We start from the raw sequence: 19,305 nt of genomic DNA on the forward strand, positions 1-19,305 counted from the left end.
ATCTCTGAATATTAGCAGGTTTGGGCCTGGTTAGTACATGGATGGGAGACTGCCTGGGAATACCAGGTGCTTTAAACTCTTTTGGAAAATTTCACGATTATATAATAATCTTGCAAAAAAAAAAAAAAAAAAAAAAAGATAAATGCCCGATATCTGAATCTTAGCAGGTTTAGGTCTGGTTAGTACTTGGATGAGAGACTGCCTAGGAATACCAGGTGCTTTAAGCTTTTGGGTTTTCTTTCCCTACTTAATATAATGTACTGGCGATTAGATGGGATGGTCTTTAAATAGCCCTCTCTTTGCAGCAGTCTTAGCTTACGGCCATACCAACCTGGCTATGCCCGATCTCGTCTGCTCTCGGAAGCTAAGCAGGTTTGGGCCTGAGTTAGTACTTGGATGGGAGACCGCCTGGGAAATACCAGGTGCTGTAAGCTTTTTAGAAACTTTCACTTAGTATATAATAATTTTGCCAAAAAATAGAGTCAATGCCTGATCTCTGAATATTAGCAGGTTTGGGCCTGGTTAGTACATGGTTTGGAGACTGCCTGGGAATACACGGTGCTTTAAACTTTTTGGAAATTTCACGATTTATATAATAATCTTGCAAAAAAAAAAAAAAAAGTCAATGCCCGATATCTGAATCTTAGCAGGTTTAGGTCTGGTTAGTACTTGGATGAGAGACTGCCTAGGAATACCAGGTGCTTTAAGCTTTTGGGTTTTCTTTCCTACTTATATAAATGTACTGGTGATTAGATGGGCTGGTCTTTAAATAGCCCTCTCTTTGCAGCAGTCTTCGCTTACGGCCATACCAACCTGGCTATGCCCGATCTTGTCTGCTCTCAGAAGCTAAGCAGGTTTGGGCCTGGTTAGTACTTGGATGGGAGACCCGCCTGGGAATACCAGGTGCTATAAGCTTTTTGGAAACTTTTCACTTAGTATATAATAATTTTGCCAAAAAATAGAGTCAATGCCCGATCTCTGAATATTAGCAGGTTTGGGCCTGGGGTTAGTACATGGTTTGGAGACTGCCTGGGAATACCAGGTGCTTTAAACTTTTTGGAAAATTTCACGATTTATATAATAATCTTGCAAACAAAAAAAAAAAAAAAAAAAAAAAAAAAAGAGTCAATGCCCGATCTCTGAATCTTACCAGGTTTAGGTCTGGTTAGTACTTGGATGAGAGACTGCATAGGAATACCAGGTGCTTTAAGCTTTTTTTGAAACTTTTCACTTTGTATATAATAATTTAGCCAAAAATAGAGTCAATGCCGATCTCTGAATATTAGCAGGTTTGGGCCTGGTTAGTACATGGATGGGAGACTGCCTGGGAATACCAGGTGCTTTAAACTTTTGGAAATTTTCACGATTTATATAATAATCTTGCCAAAATAAAAAAAAAAAAAATGAGTCAATGCCCGATCTCTGAATCTTACCAGGTTTAGGTCTGGTTAGTACTTGGATGAGAGACTGCCTAGGAATACCAGGTGCTTTAAGCTTTTTTGAAACTTTTCACTTTTTATATAATAATTTAGCCAAAAAATAGAGTCAATGCCCGATCTCTGAATATTAGCAGGTTTGGGCCTGGTTAGTACATGGATAGGAGACTGCCTGGGAATACCAGGTGCTTTTAAACTTTTTGGAAAAATTTCACGATTTATATAATAATCTTGCAAAAAAAAAAAAAAAGTCAATGCCCGATATCTGAATCTTAGCAGGTTAGGTCTGGTTAGTACTTGGATGAGAGACTGCCTAGGAATACCAGGTGCTTTAAGCTTTTGGGTTTTCTTTGCTACTTATATAATATACTGGTGATTAGATGGGCTGGTCTTTAAATAGCCCTCTATTTGCAGCAGTCTTCGCTTACGGCCATACCAACCTGGCTATGCCCGATCTCGTCTGCTCTCGGAAGCTAAGCAGGTTTGGGCCTGGTTAGTACTTGGATGGGAGACGGCCTGGGAATACCAGGTGCTGTAAGCTTTTTGGAAACTTTTCACTTAGTATATAATAATTTTGCCAAAAAAATAGAGTCAATGCCCGATCTCTGAATATTAGCAGGTTTGGGCCTGGTTAGTACATGGTTTGGAGACTGCCTGGGAATACCAGGTGCTTTAAACTTTTTGGAAAATTTCACGATTTATATAATAATCTTGCAAAAAAAAAAAAAAAAAAAAAAAAAGAGTCAATGCCCGATCTCTGAATCTTACCAGGTTTAGGTCTGGTTAGTACTTGGATGAGAGACTGCCTAGGAAATACCAGGTGCTTTAAGATTTTTTGAAAACTTTTCACTTTGTATATAATAATTTTGCCAAAAAATAGAGTCAATGCCCGATCTCTGAATATTAGCAGGTTTGGGCCTGGTTAGTACATGGTTTGGAGACTGCCTGGGAATACCAGGTGCTTTAAACTTTTTGGAAAATTTCACGATTTATATAATAATCTTGCAAAAAAAAAAAAAAAAAAAAAAAAAAATGAGTCAATGCCCGATCTCTGAATCTTAGCAGGTTTAGGTCTGGTTAGTACTTGGATGAGAGACTGCCTAGGAATACCAGGTGCTTTAAGCTTTTTTGAAACTTTTCACTTTGTATATAATAATTTATCCAAAAAATAGAGTCAATGCCCGATCTCTGAATATTAGCAGGTTTAGGTCTGGTTAGTACTTGGATGAGAGACTGCCTAGGAATACCAGGTGCTTTAAGATTTTTTGAAACTTTTCACTTTGTATATAATAATTTTGCCAAAAAATAGAGTCAATGCCCGATCTCTGAATATTAGCAGGTTTGGGCCTGGTTAGTACATGGTTTGGAGACTGCCTGGGAATACCAGGTGCTTTAAACTTTTTGGAAAATTTCACGATTTATATAATAATCTTGCAAAAAAAAAAAAAGTCAATGCCCGATATCTGAATCTCAGCAGGTTTAGGTCTGGTTAGTACTTGGATGAGAGACTGCCTAGGAATACCAGGTGCTTTAAGCTTTTGGGTTTTCTTTCCTACTTATATAATGTACTGGTGATTAGATGGGCTGGTCTTTAAATAGCCCTCTCTTTGCAGCAGTCTTCGCTTACGGCCATACCAACCTGGCTATGCCCGATCTCGTCTGCTCTCGGAAGCTAAGCAGGTTTGGGCCTGGTTAGTACTTGGATGGGAGACCGCCTGGGAATACCAGGTGCTGTAAGCTTTTTGGAAACTTTTCACTTAGTATATAATAATTTTGCCAAAAAATAGAGTCAATGCCCGATCTCTGAATATTAGCAGGTTTGGGCCTGGTTAGTACATGGTTTGGAGACTGCCTGGGAATACCAGGTGCTTTAAACTTTTTGGAAAATTTCACGATTTATATAATAATCTTGCAAAAAAAAAAAAAAAAAAAAAAAAGAGTCAATGCCCGATCTCTGAATCTTACCAGGTTTAGGTCTGTTTAGTACTTGGATGAGAGACTGCCTAGGAATACCAGGTTCTTTTAATTTTTTGAAACTTTTCACTTTGTATATAATAATTTAGCCAAAAAATAGAGTCAATGCCCGATCTCTGAATATTAGCAGGTTTGGGCCTGGTTAGTACATGGATAGGAGACTGCCTGGGAATACCAGGTGCTTTAAACTTTTTGGAAAATTTCACGATTTATATAATAATCTTGCAAAAAAAAAAAAGTCAAAATAGAGTCAATGCCCGATCTCTGAATATTAGCAGGTTTGGGCCTGGTTAGTACATGGATGGGAGACTGCCTGGGAATACCAGGTGCTTTAAACTTTTTGGAAATTTTCACGATTTATATAATAATCTTGCAAAAAAAAAAAAAAAATGAGTCAATGCCCGATCTCTGAATCTTACCAGGTTTAGGTCTGGTTAGTACTTGGATGAGAGACTGCCTAGGAATACCAGGTGCTTTAAGCTTTTTTGAAACTTTTCACTTTGTATATAATAATTTAGCCAAAAAATAGAGTCAATGCCCGATCTCTGAATATTAGCAGGTTTGGGCCTGGTTAGTACATGGATAGGAGACTGCCTGGGAATACCAGGTGCTTTAAACTTTTTGGAAAATTTCACGATTTATATAATAATCTTGCAAAAAAAAAAAAAAGTCAATGCCCGATATCTGAATCTTAGCAGGTTTAGGTCTGGTTAGTACTTGGATGAGAGACTGCCTAGGAATACCAGGTGCTTTAAGCTTTTGGGTTTTCTTTGCTACTTATATAATATACTGGTGATTAGATGGGCTGGTCTTTAAATAGCCCTCTCTTTGCAGCAGTCTTCGCTTACGGCCATACCACCCTGAGCACCTGTGATTGTTGGTACATTCCAGGAAGTAAGAGGTGGCAGTAGGGAGAGAAAGTCTCTCCCATGTGTTTGTTTTTGGTTTGTCTTATATTATATTGTATTTAGTTAAATATTTATTTTTTTCTTGGTTTGTTTTACTATTTTTTAGGGCCCTGAGCAGAATTTACTGCTTAGGGCCAAAGGAGCTTTAAAGCTCTTAAAGTTTTGATTATGGAGGAACAACATGGCAATGGCAAAGACATGGCTGAGGAAAAAAGCAACAGTAAAGAACTTCAAAAAGATACTGGAGAAAGAATAAAGCAAAGGAAATCAACAAAGACAAGTGAGGTGAGAAGACAAAGGAATGAGATGGAAGATAATGAACAACAAAAACATTACTCAAAGGAGGCCACAGTGATTGTTAATGCTACAGAAGTAAGAGATCGAAGGGTGGAGGATGTGATAAAGGCGGTGATTGAAAAAGTTGGACTGAGTAAAGTGTTAGCGGTAAGACCAAGATTAAATAATGAGTATGAGGTAACCGTAACGGATGAAAAAGCATGTGAAGTTTTAAAGGAAGGACTAACAGTAAAAGGAATTGTGTGTGAAGTGAGGAATCTTCAAGAAAGAGAGTGTGTTGTTTCATTCATGCACTTACCAGCTTATATAACAGATGAAGAAATAATGGCAAAATTGCAAACATGGGGAGTTAAAGTTACATCTGCAATAAGAAAAAGGTACTATCCAGACACTACAATTACAGATGGAACAAGATATGTCCGTGTGAAATTCCCTAAGGAGGTGTTATCACTGCCTTACAGCACGAGATTTGATACTGCAGAGGGAGTGCAATATTTTAGGATCATACATGATCGTCAAATGAAGATCTGTAGATTGTGTATGAAACCGGGACACATTTTGAAGGACTGTCCAGACTTTTCCTGTCGAGATTGTGGAGAAAAGGGACATTTTTCGAGGGAATGTGATGCTGTAAGATGCCCGGAGTGTCGTAAAGTACTGGTGAAATGTGAATGCTGGATAGAGGAGGATGCTGAAACGGATAAAGACTATGAGCAAGTGGATGAAATGGAGAAATCACAGGATGTGGACGACGCAAAGGAGGATGAACAAACAGAACAGACTGAGGAAGAAGATGAGAATCAAATAGGAGAAGATGCAGAGGAGGAACAGAAGTACTGTGAAATGGAAAAAGAGCAAGAAGAAGAAGGACATGGAATACAAACGGAAATCTTGAAACAAACAAGAGAGGAGGAAAAGGAAAGGCAGGAAATGCAAATGATAGAGAAAGCAACGCTAGGGAGAAAAGAAGACAACAAAAATGACTGGGAAAAGGTTACAATAACAAGAAGAAGACAACTAAAGGTAAAACCAAATTTAGAGAATGTACAAAACAGACATATAATTAAAAAAAAGAACTGAAAGAGAAAGTATTTAAAAAAAGAGACTGGTGAAAATAGTTTTGAGGTATTAATGCAGCTGGGAAAAGTTGATGAATGTTCAGAATAATATGTACTTTGCTATGTATTATGTTCTTGAAAATTGCAACACTTAATGTAAGAGGGTTACTAGAAAAAGGGAAATTTGAAAAGTTGAAACTTTTGTGTAGTAGATCAAATGTTTTAGTGGTTCAAGAAACAAATTGGAGGGATGAAGTAATGGAAAGTTTTAAAAAAAAAATGGAAAGGTGATATATTTTATAGTAATGGTGATGGGAGGCTAGGTAGGGGAGTAGCATTTTTAATTAAAAAGGGCGTGTGTGAAAAAGCACAAGTGGTTTATGATGATAAGCAAGGAAAGTGTTTGATAGTGAAAATGATGGAGGGGGAGACAGATATAGTTCTGTGTAATATTCATGCTCCTGTGGTAGAAAAAGAAAAGGTGTTATTTTTTAAGAAACTAAAAGATATTATTGTGAAATGGGAGAACATTTTAACTATGGGGGATTTTAACACTACATTTAGCAAGATGGATATTGCAGATGGGATGGTTTTTAAATCTGATAGTGGAAGGAAGGAATTAAAAAGTCTAATGGAAGAAAATAACTTTGTGGACGTTTGGAGAGAAAGAAACGAGGGGATACGAGAATTCTCAAGGCAACAGGCGTTGAAGAATTTTATATGCAGAAGTAGAATAGATTTCTTGATAAGTAAAAGGGAAATGTTGAAGATAATAGATACTATATATTACAAGGAAACAATGTTAAGTGATCATAAAGTTGTATGTATACAAGTTGATATGAATAATTTTAAAAGAGGGCCGGGAATATGGATGTTAAACACTGAGATTTTAAAAGATGAGAATTTTAAGGAACAAATAGAGGTATTAATAAAAAAGGAAAAAGGAAATCAGATGTATAAGGATGAAAAGAGAATTTGGTGGGATAATTTAAAATATGACATTGGAAAATGTGGAAGAGAACATAGTAAAATAATACAGAAAATTAAAAAAAGAAAAGAAAAAGAAATAAGAATAGAATTAAGAGATGAGCTAAGTAAGGAGGTTGTCAATTTACAGAAAACCGTAATGTTGGAGGAAAAAATAAAGGATATAGAAGACAAAAAATATAAAGGAGCAATGATAAGAAGTAAAGCAAAATACTTAGTGGAAGGTGAAAAATGTACAAGGTTCTTTTTTAATATGGAAAAAAACAGACAGAGAGCCGGAATGATTAAAGAATTAATAGGAAAAGGAGGAGGAAAGGTAAAAGAAAAAGAAGAAGTTTTAAAAGAAATAAAAGATTATTATGAAAATTTGTTTAAAAGGGAAGGAGTGGGTAGAGAAGAAATTGAATTTCTGGTAGGGAAAATCAAAATAAAGATAGATAATGGTGATAAAAAATTATGTGAAAGGGGAATTGGAAAAGAAGAAATAGATGAAGCAATCATGCAGCTAAATAATGGTAGAAGTCCAGGAAAAGATGGTCTTCCAAGTGAATTTTATAAGGTTTTTAGAAATGTAATGACACCAATTTTAAAAGATGTGTATGACGAAATTTTTAAAAAGGAAGAAACCAGTTATTTTATGGGGATAGGATTAGTAAAATTAATTTATAAACGAAAAGGGGACATTGCAGATCTTAAAAATTATAGACCAATAACTATGTTAAATACAGATTTTAAAATATTATCAAAGATTTTAGCTAACAGATTGAAGAAAATTTTACCAAATATAATACAGACAAACCAGGCATATGCAATACCAGGAAGAGATATTACAGATACTATTAGTAGTATAAGAGATGTTGTAAGTTACATGATCTCTGAAAAAAAAAGTGGATATGTAATAAGTCTTGATTTAGAAAAGGCCTTTGACCGTGTTGAACATGAGTATTTGTTTAGAATTTTACAACAGTTTGGTTTTGGTGAAAATTTTATTAAGTGGTTCAAGATTTTATATAAAGATTCTAAAAGTCAAGTAAAGTGCAATGGTTTTTTAACAGAGACCTTTTATTTAACTAGATCTATTAGACAAGGTTGTCCATTATCAGCTTTGCTGAACAGTTTAGTGGCAGAGGCATTAGGGTTGGCAATAACGGAAGAGAAAGAAATTAGAGGAATAGACACAGAAGAAAATAGAGAGTTGCAGAAAGTATATCAATATGCAGATGATACGACTATAATAGTGCAAGATGTGGCTAGTGTAGTTAAAGCAATGGACATAATAGAAAAATACTGTAAAGGTTCTGGAGCTAAGATAAATCAACAAAAAACGGTTATTATGAGTATAGGAAAAATTGAAAAAATTCAAAAAATGTATCCATTTAAAGAAGAAGAGAGCTTGAAGATTTTGGGTGTGAGGATTGGGAAAAATGAGAAAATGGTGAGAGATTTGATGTGGGATGAAGTGGTGGGTGAAATGGAAAGAGTGTTAAATTATTGGAAACAAAGGGAATTAACTTTAAGAGGGAAGGTTTTGGTTATAAATGCATTAATGATGGCAAAAATGTGGTATGTTTTGGGTGTGATACCCATGCCTATGGGAATTAGTAAAAGATTAAAAAAAGATGTTTTAAATTTTCTCTGGGGCTCTAAGCCATCAATGATACATGATACAATGATACATCTTATAATACACTAATAGGGGCCATAGAAGAAGGTGGGTTAGGGCTGCAAGATCCAGAATAAAAAAAAAAGAGCTTTAGAGTTAAAACTGTGAAAACTTTTTTAAATGAAGAGAATAAAGCTGAATGGAAAATACTTATGAGAATGTTTTTAAATAAATGCGGACATATGAAAATAGGACCTGATATTCTGTGGATGAAATTAAAACCTAAATTGATAACAGGAATCCCGGAGTTTTATAAAGAAGTTTTAGAAGCATGGGCAGAATTTTTACCAAATGTATGTATTAAACCTATTAGGAGATTGGAGTTTTTAACACAGCCTCTGTTTCTGAATGAGAATGTTGTATATAGAGGAAAATAATTATTTTTTAAACATTGGATTAATGCTGGATTTAAAACAATAAGGGATGTTTTGTATGAAGTGAGGGAAGGTTTTTTACCTTTGCAAGCAATTTATGATGAAGTGAAAAATACTGAAAATCATGTTAATAAGAATGTTTTAAAAAAGCAATATGATAAAATAAAGGAGGCAATTCCAAAGGAATGGTTAGTAAACATAGAAAAACAAGGACAAGACAGTGAAGATGATAAAATGAAGGTTTTCTTAAAAGCAAAAGGAGAAAAGGAGCCTTTTCACGTGAGTCATCTTAGGACTTTTTATGTTTTGTTTAGAAATAGTGTTTTTAAGGAACCAGCTGGGAATACATTTTGGAAAAATGTTTTTATAAACCTTGAGGAAGAAGTTCTGTGGAGAAATTTGAGAAAATGGCATATTGATGTTAAAATGGAGAACCTGGATTTTTATATAAGGCATAATATAATCTTTTCTGAAGAGAAGTTGTATAAATGTGGAATGACTGGGGATGCATTGTGTAAAGTCTGTTGTGAAAAAACTGAAGGAATTGTGCACATGTTTTTATCATGTAAAGAACTGATCTTTTTCAGAGACAAAATTAAAAATGTGATTAAGAGTTTGTTAGGAGAAAAAATGGATGTAATAGAAGATGAAGAGAGTTGGAATTGTATATTTTTATTTGGAATGAATGAGAAATCTGATAATCAAAATGTTATAAATTTGTTTTTAATTGTAGCTAGATATGCAATATGGTGTAGGACAAAAATAGAGCAAGAGACAAAAACAAAAAAATGGGATTATGGATTTATTTTAAGAAAAAACTGGAAGATTATATACGAACACTAGAAAGTTATTTTAAAGCAGAAGGTACAATTTATGTATTTTATCAACTAATTCTAAATAACAATCCTTATGTTTTGAAAACACAGAATGGACTGGAAATAAATTTGTAGTTGTTGTTTTTTTTTTTTTTTTTGTTTTTAGGTGAAAAGGATTATGTTTGCTTAGAAACTTTAATGTAACCTTAATTGAGATGTTTGCATTTATTTTGTAAAAGAGAGGTTTCTATAACAAGAATGATTTAAATGTGAAATATTTTATATATTTTTTCTTTTTGTACTGAAATATTTTAATAAAAAAAAAAAAAAAAATGCCCGATCTCGTCTGCTCTCGGAAGCTAAGCAGGTTTGGGCCTGGTTAGTACTTGGATGGGAGACGGCCTGGGAATACCAGGTGCTGTAAGCTTTTTGGAAACTTTTCACTTTGTATATAATAATTTTGCCAAAAAATAGAGTCAATGCCCGATCTCTGAATATTAGCAGGTTTGGGCCTGGTTAGTACATGGTTTGGAGACTGCCTGGGAATACCAGGTGCTTTAAACTTTTTGGAAAATTTCACGATTTATATAATAATCTTGCAAAAAAAAAAAAAAAAAAAAAAAAAAAGAGTCAATGCCCGATCTCTGAATCTTACCAGGTTTAGGTCTGGTTAGTACTTGGATGAGAGACTGCCTAGGAATACCAGGTGCTTTAAGATTTTTTGAAACTTTTCACTTTGTATATAATAATTTTGCCAAAAAATAGAGTCAATGCCCGATCTCTGAATATTAGCAGGTTTGGGCCTGGTTAGTACATGGTTTGGAGACTGCCTGGGAATACCAGGTGCTTTAAACTTTTTGGAAAATTTCACGATTTATATAATAATCTTGCAAAAAAAAAAAAAAAAAAAAAAAAAAAAAAATGAGTCAATGCCCGATCTCTGAATCTTACCAGGTTTAGGTCTGGTTAGTACTTGGATGAGAGACTGCCTAGGAATACCAGGTGCTTTAAGCTTTTTTGAAACTTTTCACTTTGTATATAATAATTTAGCCAAAAAATAGAGTCAATGCCCGATCTCTGAATATTAGCAGGTTTGGGCCTGGTTAGTACATGGATGGGAGACTGCCTGGGAATACCAGGTGCTTTAAACTTTTTGGAAAATTTCACGATTTATATAATAATCTTGCAAAAAAAAAACAAAAAAAAAAAGTCAATGCCCGATCTCTGAATCTTACCAGGTTTAGGTCTGGTTAGTAATTGGATGAGAGACTGCCTAGGAATACCAGGTGCTTTAAGCTTTTTTGAAACTTTTCACTTTGTATATAATAATTTAGCCAAAAAATAGAGTCAATGCCCGATCTCTGAATATTAGCAGGTTTGGGCCTGGTTAGTACATGGATAGGAGACTGCCTGGGAATACCAGGTGCTTTAAACTTTTTGGAAAATTTCACGATTTATATAATAATCTTGCAAAAAAAAAAAAAAAAAAAAAAAAAAAATGAGTCAATGCCCGATCTCTGAATCTTACCAGGTTTAGGTCTGGTTAGTACTTGGATGAGAGACTGCCTAGGAATACCAGGTGCTTTAAGCTTTTTTGAAACTTTTCACTTTGTATATAATAATTTAGCCAAAAAATAGAGTCAATGCCCGATCTCTGAATATTAGCAGGTTTGGGCCTGGTTAGTACATGGATGGGAGACTGCCTGGGAATACCAGGTGCTTTAAACTTTGTCGAAAATTTCACGATTTATATAATAATCTTGCAAAAAAAAAAAAAAAAAAAAAAAAGTCAATGCCCGATATCTGAATCTTAGCAGGTTTAGGTCTGGTTAGTACTTGGATGAGAGACTGCCTAGGAATACCAGGTGCTTTAAGCTTTTGGGTTTTCTTTCCTACTTATATAATGTACTGGCGATTAGATGGGATGGTCTTTAAATAGCCCTCTCTTTGCAGCAGTCTTCGCTTACGGCCATACCAACCTGGCTATGCCCGATCTCGTCTGCTCTCGGAAGCTAAGCAGGTTTGGGCCTGGTTAGTACTTGGATGGGAGACCGCCTGGGAATACCAGGTGCTGTAAGCTTTTTGGAAACTTTTCACTTAGTATATAATAATTTTGCCAAAAAATAGAGTCAATGCCTGATCTTTGAATATTAGCAGGTTTGGGCCTGGTTAGTACATGGTTTGGAGACTGCCTGGGAATACCAGGTGCTTTAAACTTTTTGGAAAATTTCACGATTTATATAATAATCTTGCAAAAAAAAAAAAAAAAAGTCAATGCCCGATATCTGAATCTTAGCAGGTTTAGGTCTGGTTAGTACTTGGATGAGAGACTGCCTAGGAATACCAGGTGCTTTAAGCTTTTGGGTTTTCTTTCCTACTTATATAATGTACTGGTGATTAGATGGGCTGGTCTTTAAATAGCCCTCTCTTTGCAGCAGTCTTCGCTTACGGCCAAACCAACCTGGCAACGCTAGTGAGCCACACAGGAAGTGAGTTGGCAGTTTGTAGTAGGCAGTAGGTGAGAGAGGCTCACCTTGTTTTTTGTTTTGTTTTATCTGCGTAAAGATTTATTTCTTTTGCAACTTATTGATTTTTGTTTGTTATAGTTTTTATACTTCCCAGCAGCAGTTTGCTGTCTGGGGAGAAATTTTTCTTTTGTTTGAAAAATGGATGGATTACATGGCAAAGAAGTGGACATGGCAGGAGGAAGACGAGTGCTAACAGACAAAGAAATGGATAAAGAACAACGAGATGGACAAGGACGAATGGATTATAACAAGAGGATTTACTCTAAAGAGGCTACAGTAATTGTTGACATGGCGGATCAGAGAGATGCAAGAGCAGAGGACATTATCAAAGCAGTGAACGAAAGGATTGGAGGAGGAAAGATTCTAGCAGTCAGACCAAGGCAAGTAAAAGAATATGAAATTACACTGATAAACAGGGAGGCGTGCGATGGATTAGATGAAGGATTAATGATAAAAGGAAAACTGTGTGAGATTCGACAACTGAAAACAAGGGAGTATGTGGTTTCTTTCATACATTTGCCAGCCTATATTGAGGACTCTGACATTTTAATTAAATTACAAAATTGGGGCGTAACACCTGTTTCAGACATCATAAGAAGAATGTATCCAGGCACAGACATTGCGGATGGTACAAGGTACCTAAGGGTGAAATTTCCTAAAGAAGTAGTGTCTCTGCCATACAGTACAAAGTTTGATACGGAGGAGGGAACACAGTATTTCAGGATCATGCATGATCGTCAGGTTAAAACCTGTCGATTGTGCATGAATCCGGGACATGTGTTCAAAGACTGTCCAGATTTTAAATGTCATCAGTGCAATGGCCAGGGTCATTACGCAAGGGATTGCGATGCAATTAAGTGCCCGGATTGCAGAAAGGTGATCATAAGATGTGAGTGTTGGATGGAGAATGAAATTCAAAATAAAGAGTCAGAAGGTGTAGGAGGGCGAATGTCAAAAGAAACTGAATTACAAAATGGTGGAGAGAATGAGGAAGAGGATGGTGTGAATAAAGAGGATATTGTGGAAAATAAGAAGGAATTGGAAGAGAAAAGGCTGGAAGGAGAAATGGACAAAGGAATATTGACATCACAGGAAGTAACACAAGGGGTATTGGAGGAAATGGAGAACCAAGGATTAAAAGAAAAGGAGGAGGAAATGCAAGAGATAACTGAAGAGGAGAAAGAAATGGAATTGGAAGAGAAAAGGCTGGAAGGAGAAATGGACAAAGGAATATTGACATCACAGGAAGTAACACAAGGGGCATTGGAGGAAATGGAGAACCAAGGACTAAAAGAAAAGGAGGAGGAAATGCAAGAGATAACTGAAGAGGAGAAAGGAGTGGACAGAATGGATGATAGAAAGGACAAAAGGGTGACATTAAGAAGGAGAACCCTTAAGGTAATACCAAATTTGAATGTGGCCAGAAAAAAAAGACATTTTAGGGAAAAATACAATAAGGGGAAACATTTGTTTGAGAAAAAATTTCAAGTGTTGAGGGAAGATGAGGAAGAGGAGGTAGACTAAGAATACAATGTTTGGTTTAAATTTGTATTATTATTTATTATTATAATGTTTTTAAACATTGTATCATGGTATGCTAATGCCTTAATTGTATTTCAAAAAGAAAAATGGGGATAAAAGGTTATTTATTGAATGTAAAGTGAAATAAATGTGTTTGGTGTTTAGAGAAATGGCTTTTATCAAACCTGTGGCAAATAATTATTGTTTTTGTTTGTTATGCTTCTGTGGAAAATGTGTACAATGTTTTTAATGAAATATTTTAAATTTGTTAATAAAAAAAAAAAAAAAAAAAAAAAAAAAAAAAAAAAATCTCGTCTGATCTCGGAAGCTAAGCAGGTTTGGGCCTGGACAAAAAAAAAAAAAAAAAAAAAAATCTCGTCTGCTCTCGGAAGCTAAGCAGGTTTGGGCCTGGTTAGTACTTGGATGGGAGACCGCCTGGGAATACCAGGTGCTGTAAGCTTTTTGGAAACTTTTCACTTAGTATATAATAATTTTGCCAAAAAATAGAGTCAATGCCCGATCTCTGAATATTAGCAGGTTTGGGCCTGGTTAGTACATGGTTTGGAGACTGCCTGGGAATACCAGGTGCTTTAAACTTTTTGGAAAATTTCACGATTTATATAATAATCTTGCAAAAAAAAAAAAAAAAAGTCAATGCCCGATATCTGAATCTTAGCAGGTTTAGGTCTGGTTAGTACTTGGATGAGAGACTGCCTAGGAATACCAGGTGCTTTAAGCTTTTGGGTTTTCTTTGCTACTTATATAATATACTGGTGATTAGATGGGCTGGTCTTTAAATAGCCCTCTCTTTGCAGCAGTCTTCGCTTACGGCCATACCAACCTGGCTATGCCCGATCTCGTCTGCTCTTGGAAGCTAAGCAGGTTTGGGCCTGGTTAGTACTTGGATGGGAGACGGCCTGGGAATACCAGGTGCTTTAAACTTTTTGGAAAATTTCACGATTTATATAATAATCTTGCAAAAAAAAAAAAGAAAAAAAAAAAGAGTCAATGCCCGATCTCTGAATCTTACCAGGTTTAGGTCTGGTTAGTACTTGGATGAGAGACTGCCTAGGAATACCAGGTGCTTTAAGATTTTTTGAAACTTTTCACTTTGTATATAATAATTTTGCCAAAAAATAGAGTCAATGCCCGATCTCTGAATATTAGCAGGTTTGGGCCTGGTTAGTACATGGTTTGGAGACTGCCTGGGAATACCAGGTGCTTTAAACTTTTTGGAAAATTTCACGATTTATATAATAATCTTGCAAAAAAAAAAAAAAAAAAAAAAAATGAGTCAATGCCCGATCTCTGAATCTTAGCAGGTTTAGGTCTGGTTAGTACTTGGATGAGAGACTGCCTAGGAATACCAGGTGCTTTAAGCTTTTGGGTTTTCTTTCCTACTTATATAATGTACTGGCGATTAGATGGGATGATCTTTAAATAGCCCTCTCTTTGAAGCAGTCTTCGCTTACGGCCATACCAACCTGGCTATGCCCGATCTCGTCTGCTCTCGGAAGCTAAGCAGGTTTGGGCCTGGTTAGTACTTGGATGGGAGACCGCCTGGGAATACCAGGTGCTGTAAGCTTTTTGGAAACTTTTCACTTAGTATATAATAATTTTGCCAAAAAATAGAGTCAATGCCCGATCTCTGAATATTAGCAGGTTTGGGCCTGGTTAGTACATGGTTTGGAGACTGCCTGGGAATACCAGGTGCTTTAAACTTTTTGGAAAATTTCACGATTTATATAATAATCTTGCAAAAAAAAAAACAAACAAAAAAAAGTCAATGCCCGATATCTGAATCTTAGCAGGTTTAGGTCTGGTTAGTACTTGGATGAGAGACTGCCTAGGAATACCAGGTGCTTTAAGCTTTTGGGTTTTCTTTCCTACTTATATAATGTACTGGCGATTAGATGGGCTGGTCTTTAAATAGCCCTCTCTTTGCAGCAGTCTTCGCTTACGGCCATGCCAACCTGGCTATGCCCGATCTTGTCTGCTCTCGGAAGCTAAGCAGGTTTGGGCCTGGTTAGTACTTGGATGGGAGACCGCCTGGGAATACCAGGTGCTGTAAGCTTTTTGGAAACTTTTCACTTAGTATATAATAATTTTGCCAAAAAATAGAGTCAATGCCCGATCTCTGAATATTAGCAGGTTTGGGCCTGGTTAGTACATGGTTTGGAGACTGCCTGGGAATACCAGGTGCTTTAAACTTTTTGGAAAATTTCACGATTTATATAATAATCTTGCAAAAAAAAAAAAAAAAAGAGTCAATGCCCGATCTCTGAATCTTACCAGGTTTAGGTCTGGTTAGTACTTGGATGAGAGACTGCCTAGGAATACCAGGTGCTTTAAGCTTTTTTGAAACTTTTCACTTTGTATATAATAATTTAGCCAAAAAATAGAGTCAATGCCCGATCTCTGAATATTAGCAGGTTTGGGCCTGGTTAGTACATGGATGGGAGACTGCCTGGGAATACCAGGTGCTTTAAACTTTTTGGAAATTTCACGATTTATATAATAATCTTGCAAAAAAAAAAAAAAAAAAAAATGAGTCAATGCCTGATCTCTGAATCTTACCAGGTTTAGGTCTGGTTAGTACTTGGATGAGACACTGCCTAGGAATACCAGGTGCTTTAAGCTTTTTTGAAACTTTTCACTTTGTATATAATAATTTAGCCAAAAAATAGAGTCAATGCCCGATCTCTGAATATTAGCAGGTTTGGGCCTGGTTAGTACATGGATAGGAGACTGCCTGGGAATACCAGGTGCTTTAAACTTTTTGGAAAATTTCACGATTTATATAATAATCTTGCAAAAAAAAAAAAAAAAGTCAATGCCCGATATCTGAATCTTAGCAGGTTTAGGTCTGGTTAGTACTTGGATGAGAGACTGCCTAGGAATACCAGGTGCTTTAAGCTTTTGGGTTTTCTTTCCTACTTATATAATGTACTGGTGATTAGATGGGCTGGTCTTTAAATAGCCCTCTCTTTGCAGCAGTCTTCGCTTACGGCCATACCAACCTGGCTATGCCCGATCTCGTCTGCTCTCGGAAGCTAAGCAGGTTTGGGCCTGGTTAGTACTTGGATGGGAGACCGCCTGGGAATACCAGGTGCTGTAAGCTTTTTGGAAACTTTTCACTTAGTATATAATAATTTTGCCAAAAAATAGAGTCAATGCCTGATCTCTGAATATTAGCAGGTTTGGGCCTGGTTAGTACATGGTTTGGAGACTGCCTGGGAATACCAGGTGCTTTAAACTTTTTGGAAAATTTCACGATTTATATAATAATCTTGCAAAAAAAAAAAAAAAAAAAAAGTCAATGCCCGATATCTGAATCTTAGCAGGTTTAGGTCTGGTTAGTACTTGGATGAGAGACTGCCTAGGAATACCAGGTGCTTTAAGCTTTTGGGTTTTCTTTCCTACTTATATAATGTACTGGTGATTAGATGGGCTGGTCTTTAAATAGCCCTCTCTTTGCAGCAGTCTTCGCTTACGGCCATACCAACCTGGCTATGCCCGATCTCGTCTGCTCTCGGAAGCTAAGCAGGTTTGGGCCTGGTTAGTACTTGGATGGGAGACCGCCTGGGAATACCAGGTGCTGTAAGCTTTTTGGAAACTTTTCACTTAGTATATAATAATTTTGCCAAAAAATAGAGTCAATGCCCGATCTCTGAATATTAGCAGGTTTGGGCCTGGTTAGTACATGGTTTGGAGACTGCCTGGGAATACCAGGTGCTTTAAACTTTTTGGAAAATTTCACGATTTATATAATAATCTTGCAAAAAAAAAAAAAAAAAAAAAAAGAGTCAATGCCCGATCTCTGAATCTTACCAGGTTTAGGTCTTGTTAGTACTTGGATGAGAGACTGCCTAGGAATACCAGGTGCTTTAAGCTTTTTTGAAACTTTTCACTTTGTATATAATAATTTAGCCAAAAAATAGAGTCAATGCCCGATCTCTGAATATTAGCAGGTTTGGGCCTGGTTAGTACATGGATGGGAGACTGCCTGGGAATACCAGGTGCTTTAAACTTTTTGGAAATTTTCACGATTTATATAATAATCTTGCAAAAAAAAAAAAAAAAAAAAAATGAGTCAATGCCCGATCTCTGAATCTTACCAGGTTTAGGTCTGGTTAGTACTTGGATGAGAGACTGCCTAGGAATACCAGGTGCTTTAAGCTTTTTTGAAACTTTTCACTTTGTATATAATAATTTAGCCAAAAAATAGAGTCAATGCCCGATCTCTGAATATTAGCAGGTTTGGGCCTGGTTAGTACATGGATAGGAGACTGCCTGGGAATACAGGTGCTTTAAACTTTTTGGAAAATTTCACGATTTATATAATAATCTTGCAAAAAAAAAAAAAAGTCAATGCCCGATATCTGAATCTTAGCAGGTTTAGGTCTGGTTAGTACTTGGATGAGAGACTGCCTAGGAATACCAGGTGCTTTAAGCTTTTGGGTTTTCTTTCCTACTTATATAATTACTGGCGATTAGATGGGATGGTCTTTAAATAGCCCTCTCTTTGCAGCAGTCTTCGATTACGGCCATACCAACCTGGCTATGCCCGATCTCGTCTGCTCTCGGAAGCTAAGCAGGTTTGGGCCTGGTTAGTACTTGGATGGGAGACCGCCTGGGAATACCAGGTGCTGTAAGCTTTTTGGAAACTTTTCACTTAGTATATAATAATTTTGCCAAAAATAGAGTCAATGCCGATCTCTGAATATTAGCAGGTTTGGGCCTGGTTAGTACATGGTTTGGAGACTGCCTGGGAATACCAGGTGCTTTAAACTTTTTGGAAAATTTCACGATTTATATAATAATCTTGCAAAAAAAAAAAAAAAAAAAAGTCAATGCCCGATATCTGAATCTTAGCAGGTTTAGGTCTGGTTAGTACTTGGATGAGAGACTGCCTAGGAATACCAGGTGCTTTAAGCTTTTGGGTTTTCTTTCCTACTTATATAATGTACTGGTGATTAGATGGGCTGGTCTTTAAATAGCCCTCTCTTTGCAGCAGTCTTCGCTTACGGCCATACCAACCTGGCTATGCCCGATCTCGTCTGCTCTCGGAAGCTAAGCAGGTTTGGGCCTGGTTAGTACTTGGATGGGAGACCGCCTGGGAATACCAGGTGCTGTAAGCTTTTTGGAAACTTTTCACTTAGTATATAATAATTTTGCCAAAAAATAGAGTCAATGCCCGATCTCTGAATATTAGCAGGTTTGGGCCTGGTTAGTACATGGTTTGGAGACTGCCTGGGAATACCAGGTGCTTTAAACTTTTTGGAAAATTTCACGATTTATATAATAATCTTGCAAAAAAAAAAAAAAAAAAAAAAAGTCAATGCCCGATATCTGAATCTTAGCAGGTTTAGGTCTGGTTAGTACTTGGATGAGAGACTGCCTAGGAATACCAGGTGCTTTAAGCTTTTGGGTTTTCTTTCCTACTTATATAATGTACTGGCGATTAGATGGGATGGTCTTTAAATAGCCCTCTCTTTGCAGCAGTCTTCGCTTACGGCCATACCAACCTGGCTATGCCCGATCTCGTCTGCTCTCGGAAGCTAAGCAGGTTTGGGCCTGGTTAGTACTTGGATGGGAGACCGCCTGGGAATACCAGGTGCTGTAAGCTTTTTGGAAACTTTTCACTTAGTATATAATAATTTTGCCAAAAAATAGAGTCAATGCCTGATCTCTGAATATTAGCAGGTTTGGGCCTGGTTAGTACATGGTTTGGAGACTGCCTG

At 36.5% G+C, this 19,305-nt stretch overlaps 11 non-coding genes and 2 pseudogenes across 11 annotated transcripts; all 13 read left to right on the top strand.

Moving 5' to 3' along the window:
- Nucleotides 1–313: 313 nt before the first annotated feature.
- Nucleotides 314–434, top strand: LOC113102049 (5S ribosomal RNA). The gene has a single exon (XR_003290607.1). It is a non-coding gene; the product is annotated as a 5S ribosomal RNA (ribosomal RNA).
- A 361-nt stretch (nucleotides 435–795) lies between these two features.
- Nucleotides 796–915, top strand: LOC113102055 (uncharacterized; annotated as a pseudogene).
- A 943-nt stretch (nucleotides 916–1,858) lies between these two features.
- On the top strand, nucleotides 1,859–1,977 carry LOC113102041 (5S ribosomal RNA). Its single transcript, XR_003290599.1, has one exon. It is a non-coding gene; the product is annotated as a 5S ribosomal RNA (ribosomal RNA).
- Nucleotides 1,978–3,057: 1,080 nt separating this feature from the next.
- Nucleotides 3,058–3,176, top strand: LOC113102040 (5S ribosomal RNA). The gene has a single exon (XR_003290598.1). It is a non-coding gene; the product is annotated as a 5S ribosomal RNA (ribosomal RNA).
- Nucleotides 3,177–11,473: 8,297 nt separating this feature from the next.
- Nucleotides 11,474–11,592, top strand: LOC113102051 (5S ribosomal RNA). The gene has a single exon (XR_003290609.1). It is a non-coding gene; the product is annotated as a 5S ribosomal RNA (ribosomal RNA).
- A 2,792-nt stretch (nucleotides 11,593–14,384) lies between these two features.
- Nucleotides 14,385–14,503, top strand: LOC113102056 (uncharacterized; annotated as a pseudogene).
- Nucleotides 14,504–15,027: 524 nt separating this feature from the next.
- On the top strand, nucleotides 15,028–15,146 carry LOC113102061 (5S ribosomal RNA). Its single transcript, XR_003290612.1, has one exon. It is a non-coding gene; the product is annotated as a 5S ribosomal RNA (ribosomal RNA).
- Nucleotides 15,147–15,516: 370 nt separating this feature from the next.
- On the top strand, nucleotides 15,517–15,635 carry LOC113102045 (5S ribosomal RNA). Its single transcript, XR_003290603.1, has one exon. It is a non-coding gene; the product is annotated as a 5S ribosomal RNA (ribosomal RNA).
- A 928-nt stretch (nucleotides 15,636–16,563) lies between these two features.
- On the top strand, nucleotides 16,564–16,682 carry LOC113102017 (5S ribosomal RNA). Its single transcript, XR_003290576.1, has one exon. It is a non-coding gene; the product is annotated as a 5S ribosomal RNA (ribosomal RNA).
- Nucleotides 16,683–17,049: 367 nt separating this feature from the next.
- Nucleotides 17,050–17,168, top strand: LOC113102018 (5S ribosomal RNA). Its single transcript, XR_003290577.1, has one exon. It is a non-coding gene; the product is annotated as a 5S ribosomal RNA (ribosomal RNA).
- Nucleotides 17,169–18,100: 932 nt separating this feature from the next.
- LOC113102032 (5S ribosomal RNA) lies at nucleotides 18,101–18,219 on the top strand. Its single transcript, XR_003290591.1, has one exon. It is a non-coding gene; the product is annotated as a 5S ribosomal RNA (ribosomal RNA).
- Nucleotides 18,220–18,583: 364 nt separating this feature from the next.
- Nucleotides 18,584–18,702, top strand: LOC113102019 (5S ribosomal RNA). The gene has a single exon (XR_003290578.1). It is a non-coding gene; the product is annotated as a 5S ribosomal RNA (ribosomal RNA).
- Nucleotides 18,703–19,071: 369 nt separating this feature from the next.
- LOC113102020 (5S ribosomal RNA) lies at nucleotides 19,072–19,190 on the top strand. The gene has a single exon (XR_003290579.1). It is a non-coding gene; the product is annotated as a 5S ribosomal RNA (ribosomal RNA).
- The last annotated feature ends 115 nt before the right edge of the window (nucleotides 19,191–19,305 follow it).

This window comes from Carassius auratus, unplaced genomic scaffold (genome assembly GCF_003368295.1).
Source record: "Carassius auratus strain Wakin unplaced genomic scaffold, ASM336829v1 scaf_tig00217675, whole genome shotgun sequence".
NCBI lineage: Eukaryota > Metazoa > Chordata > Actinopteri > Cypriniformes > Cyprinidae > Carassius > Carassius auratus.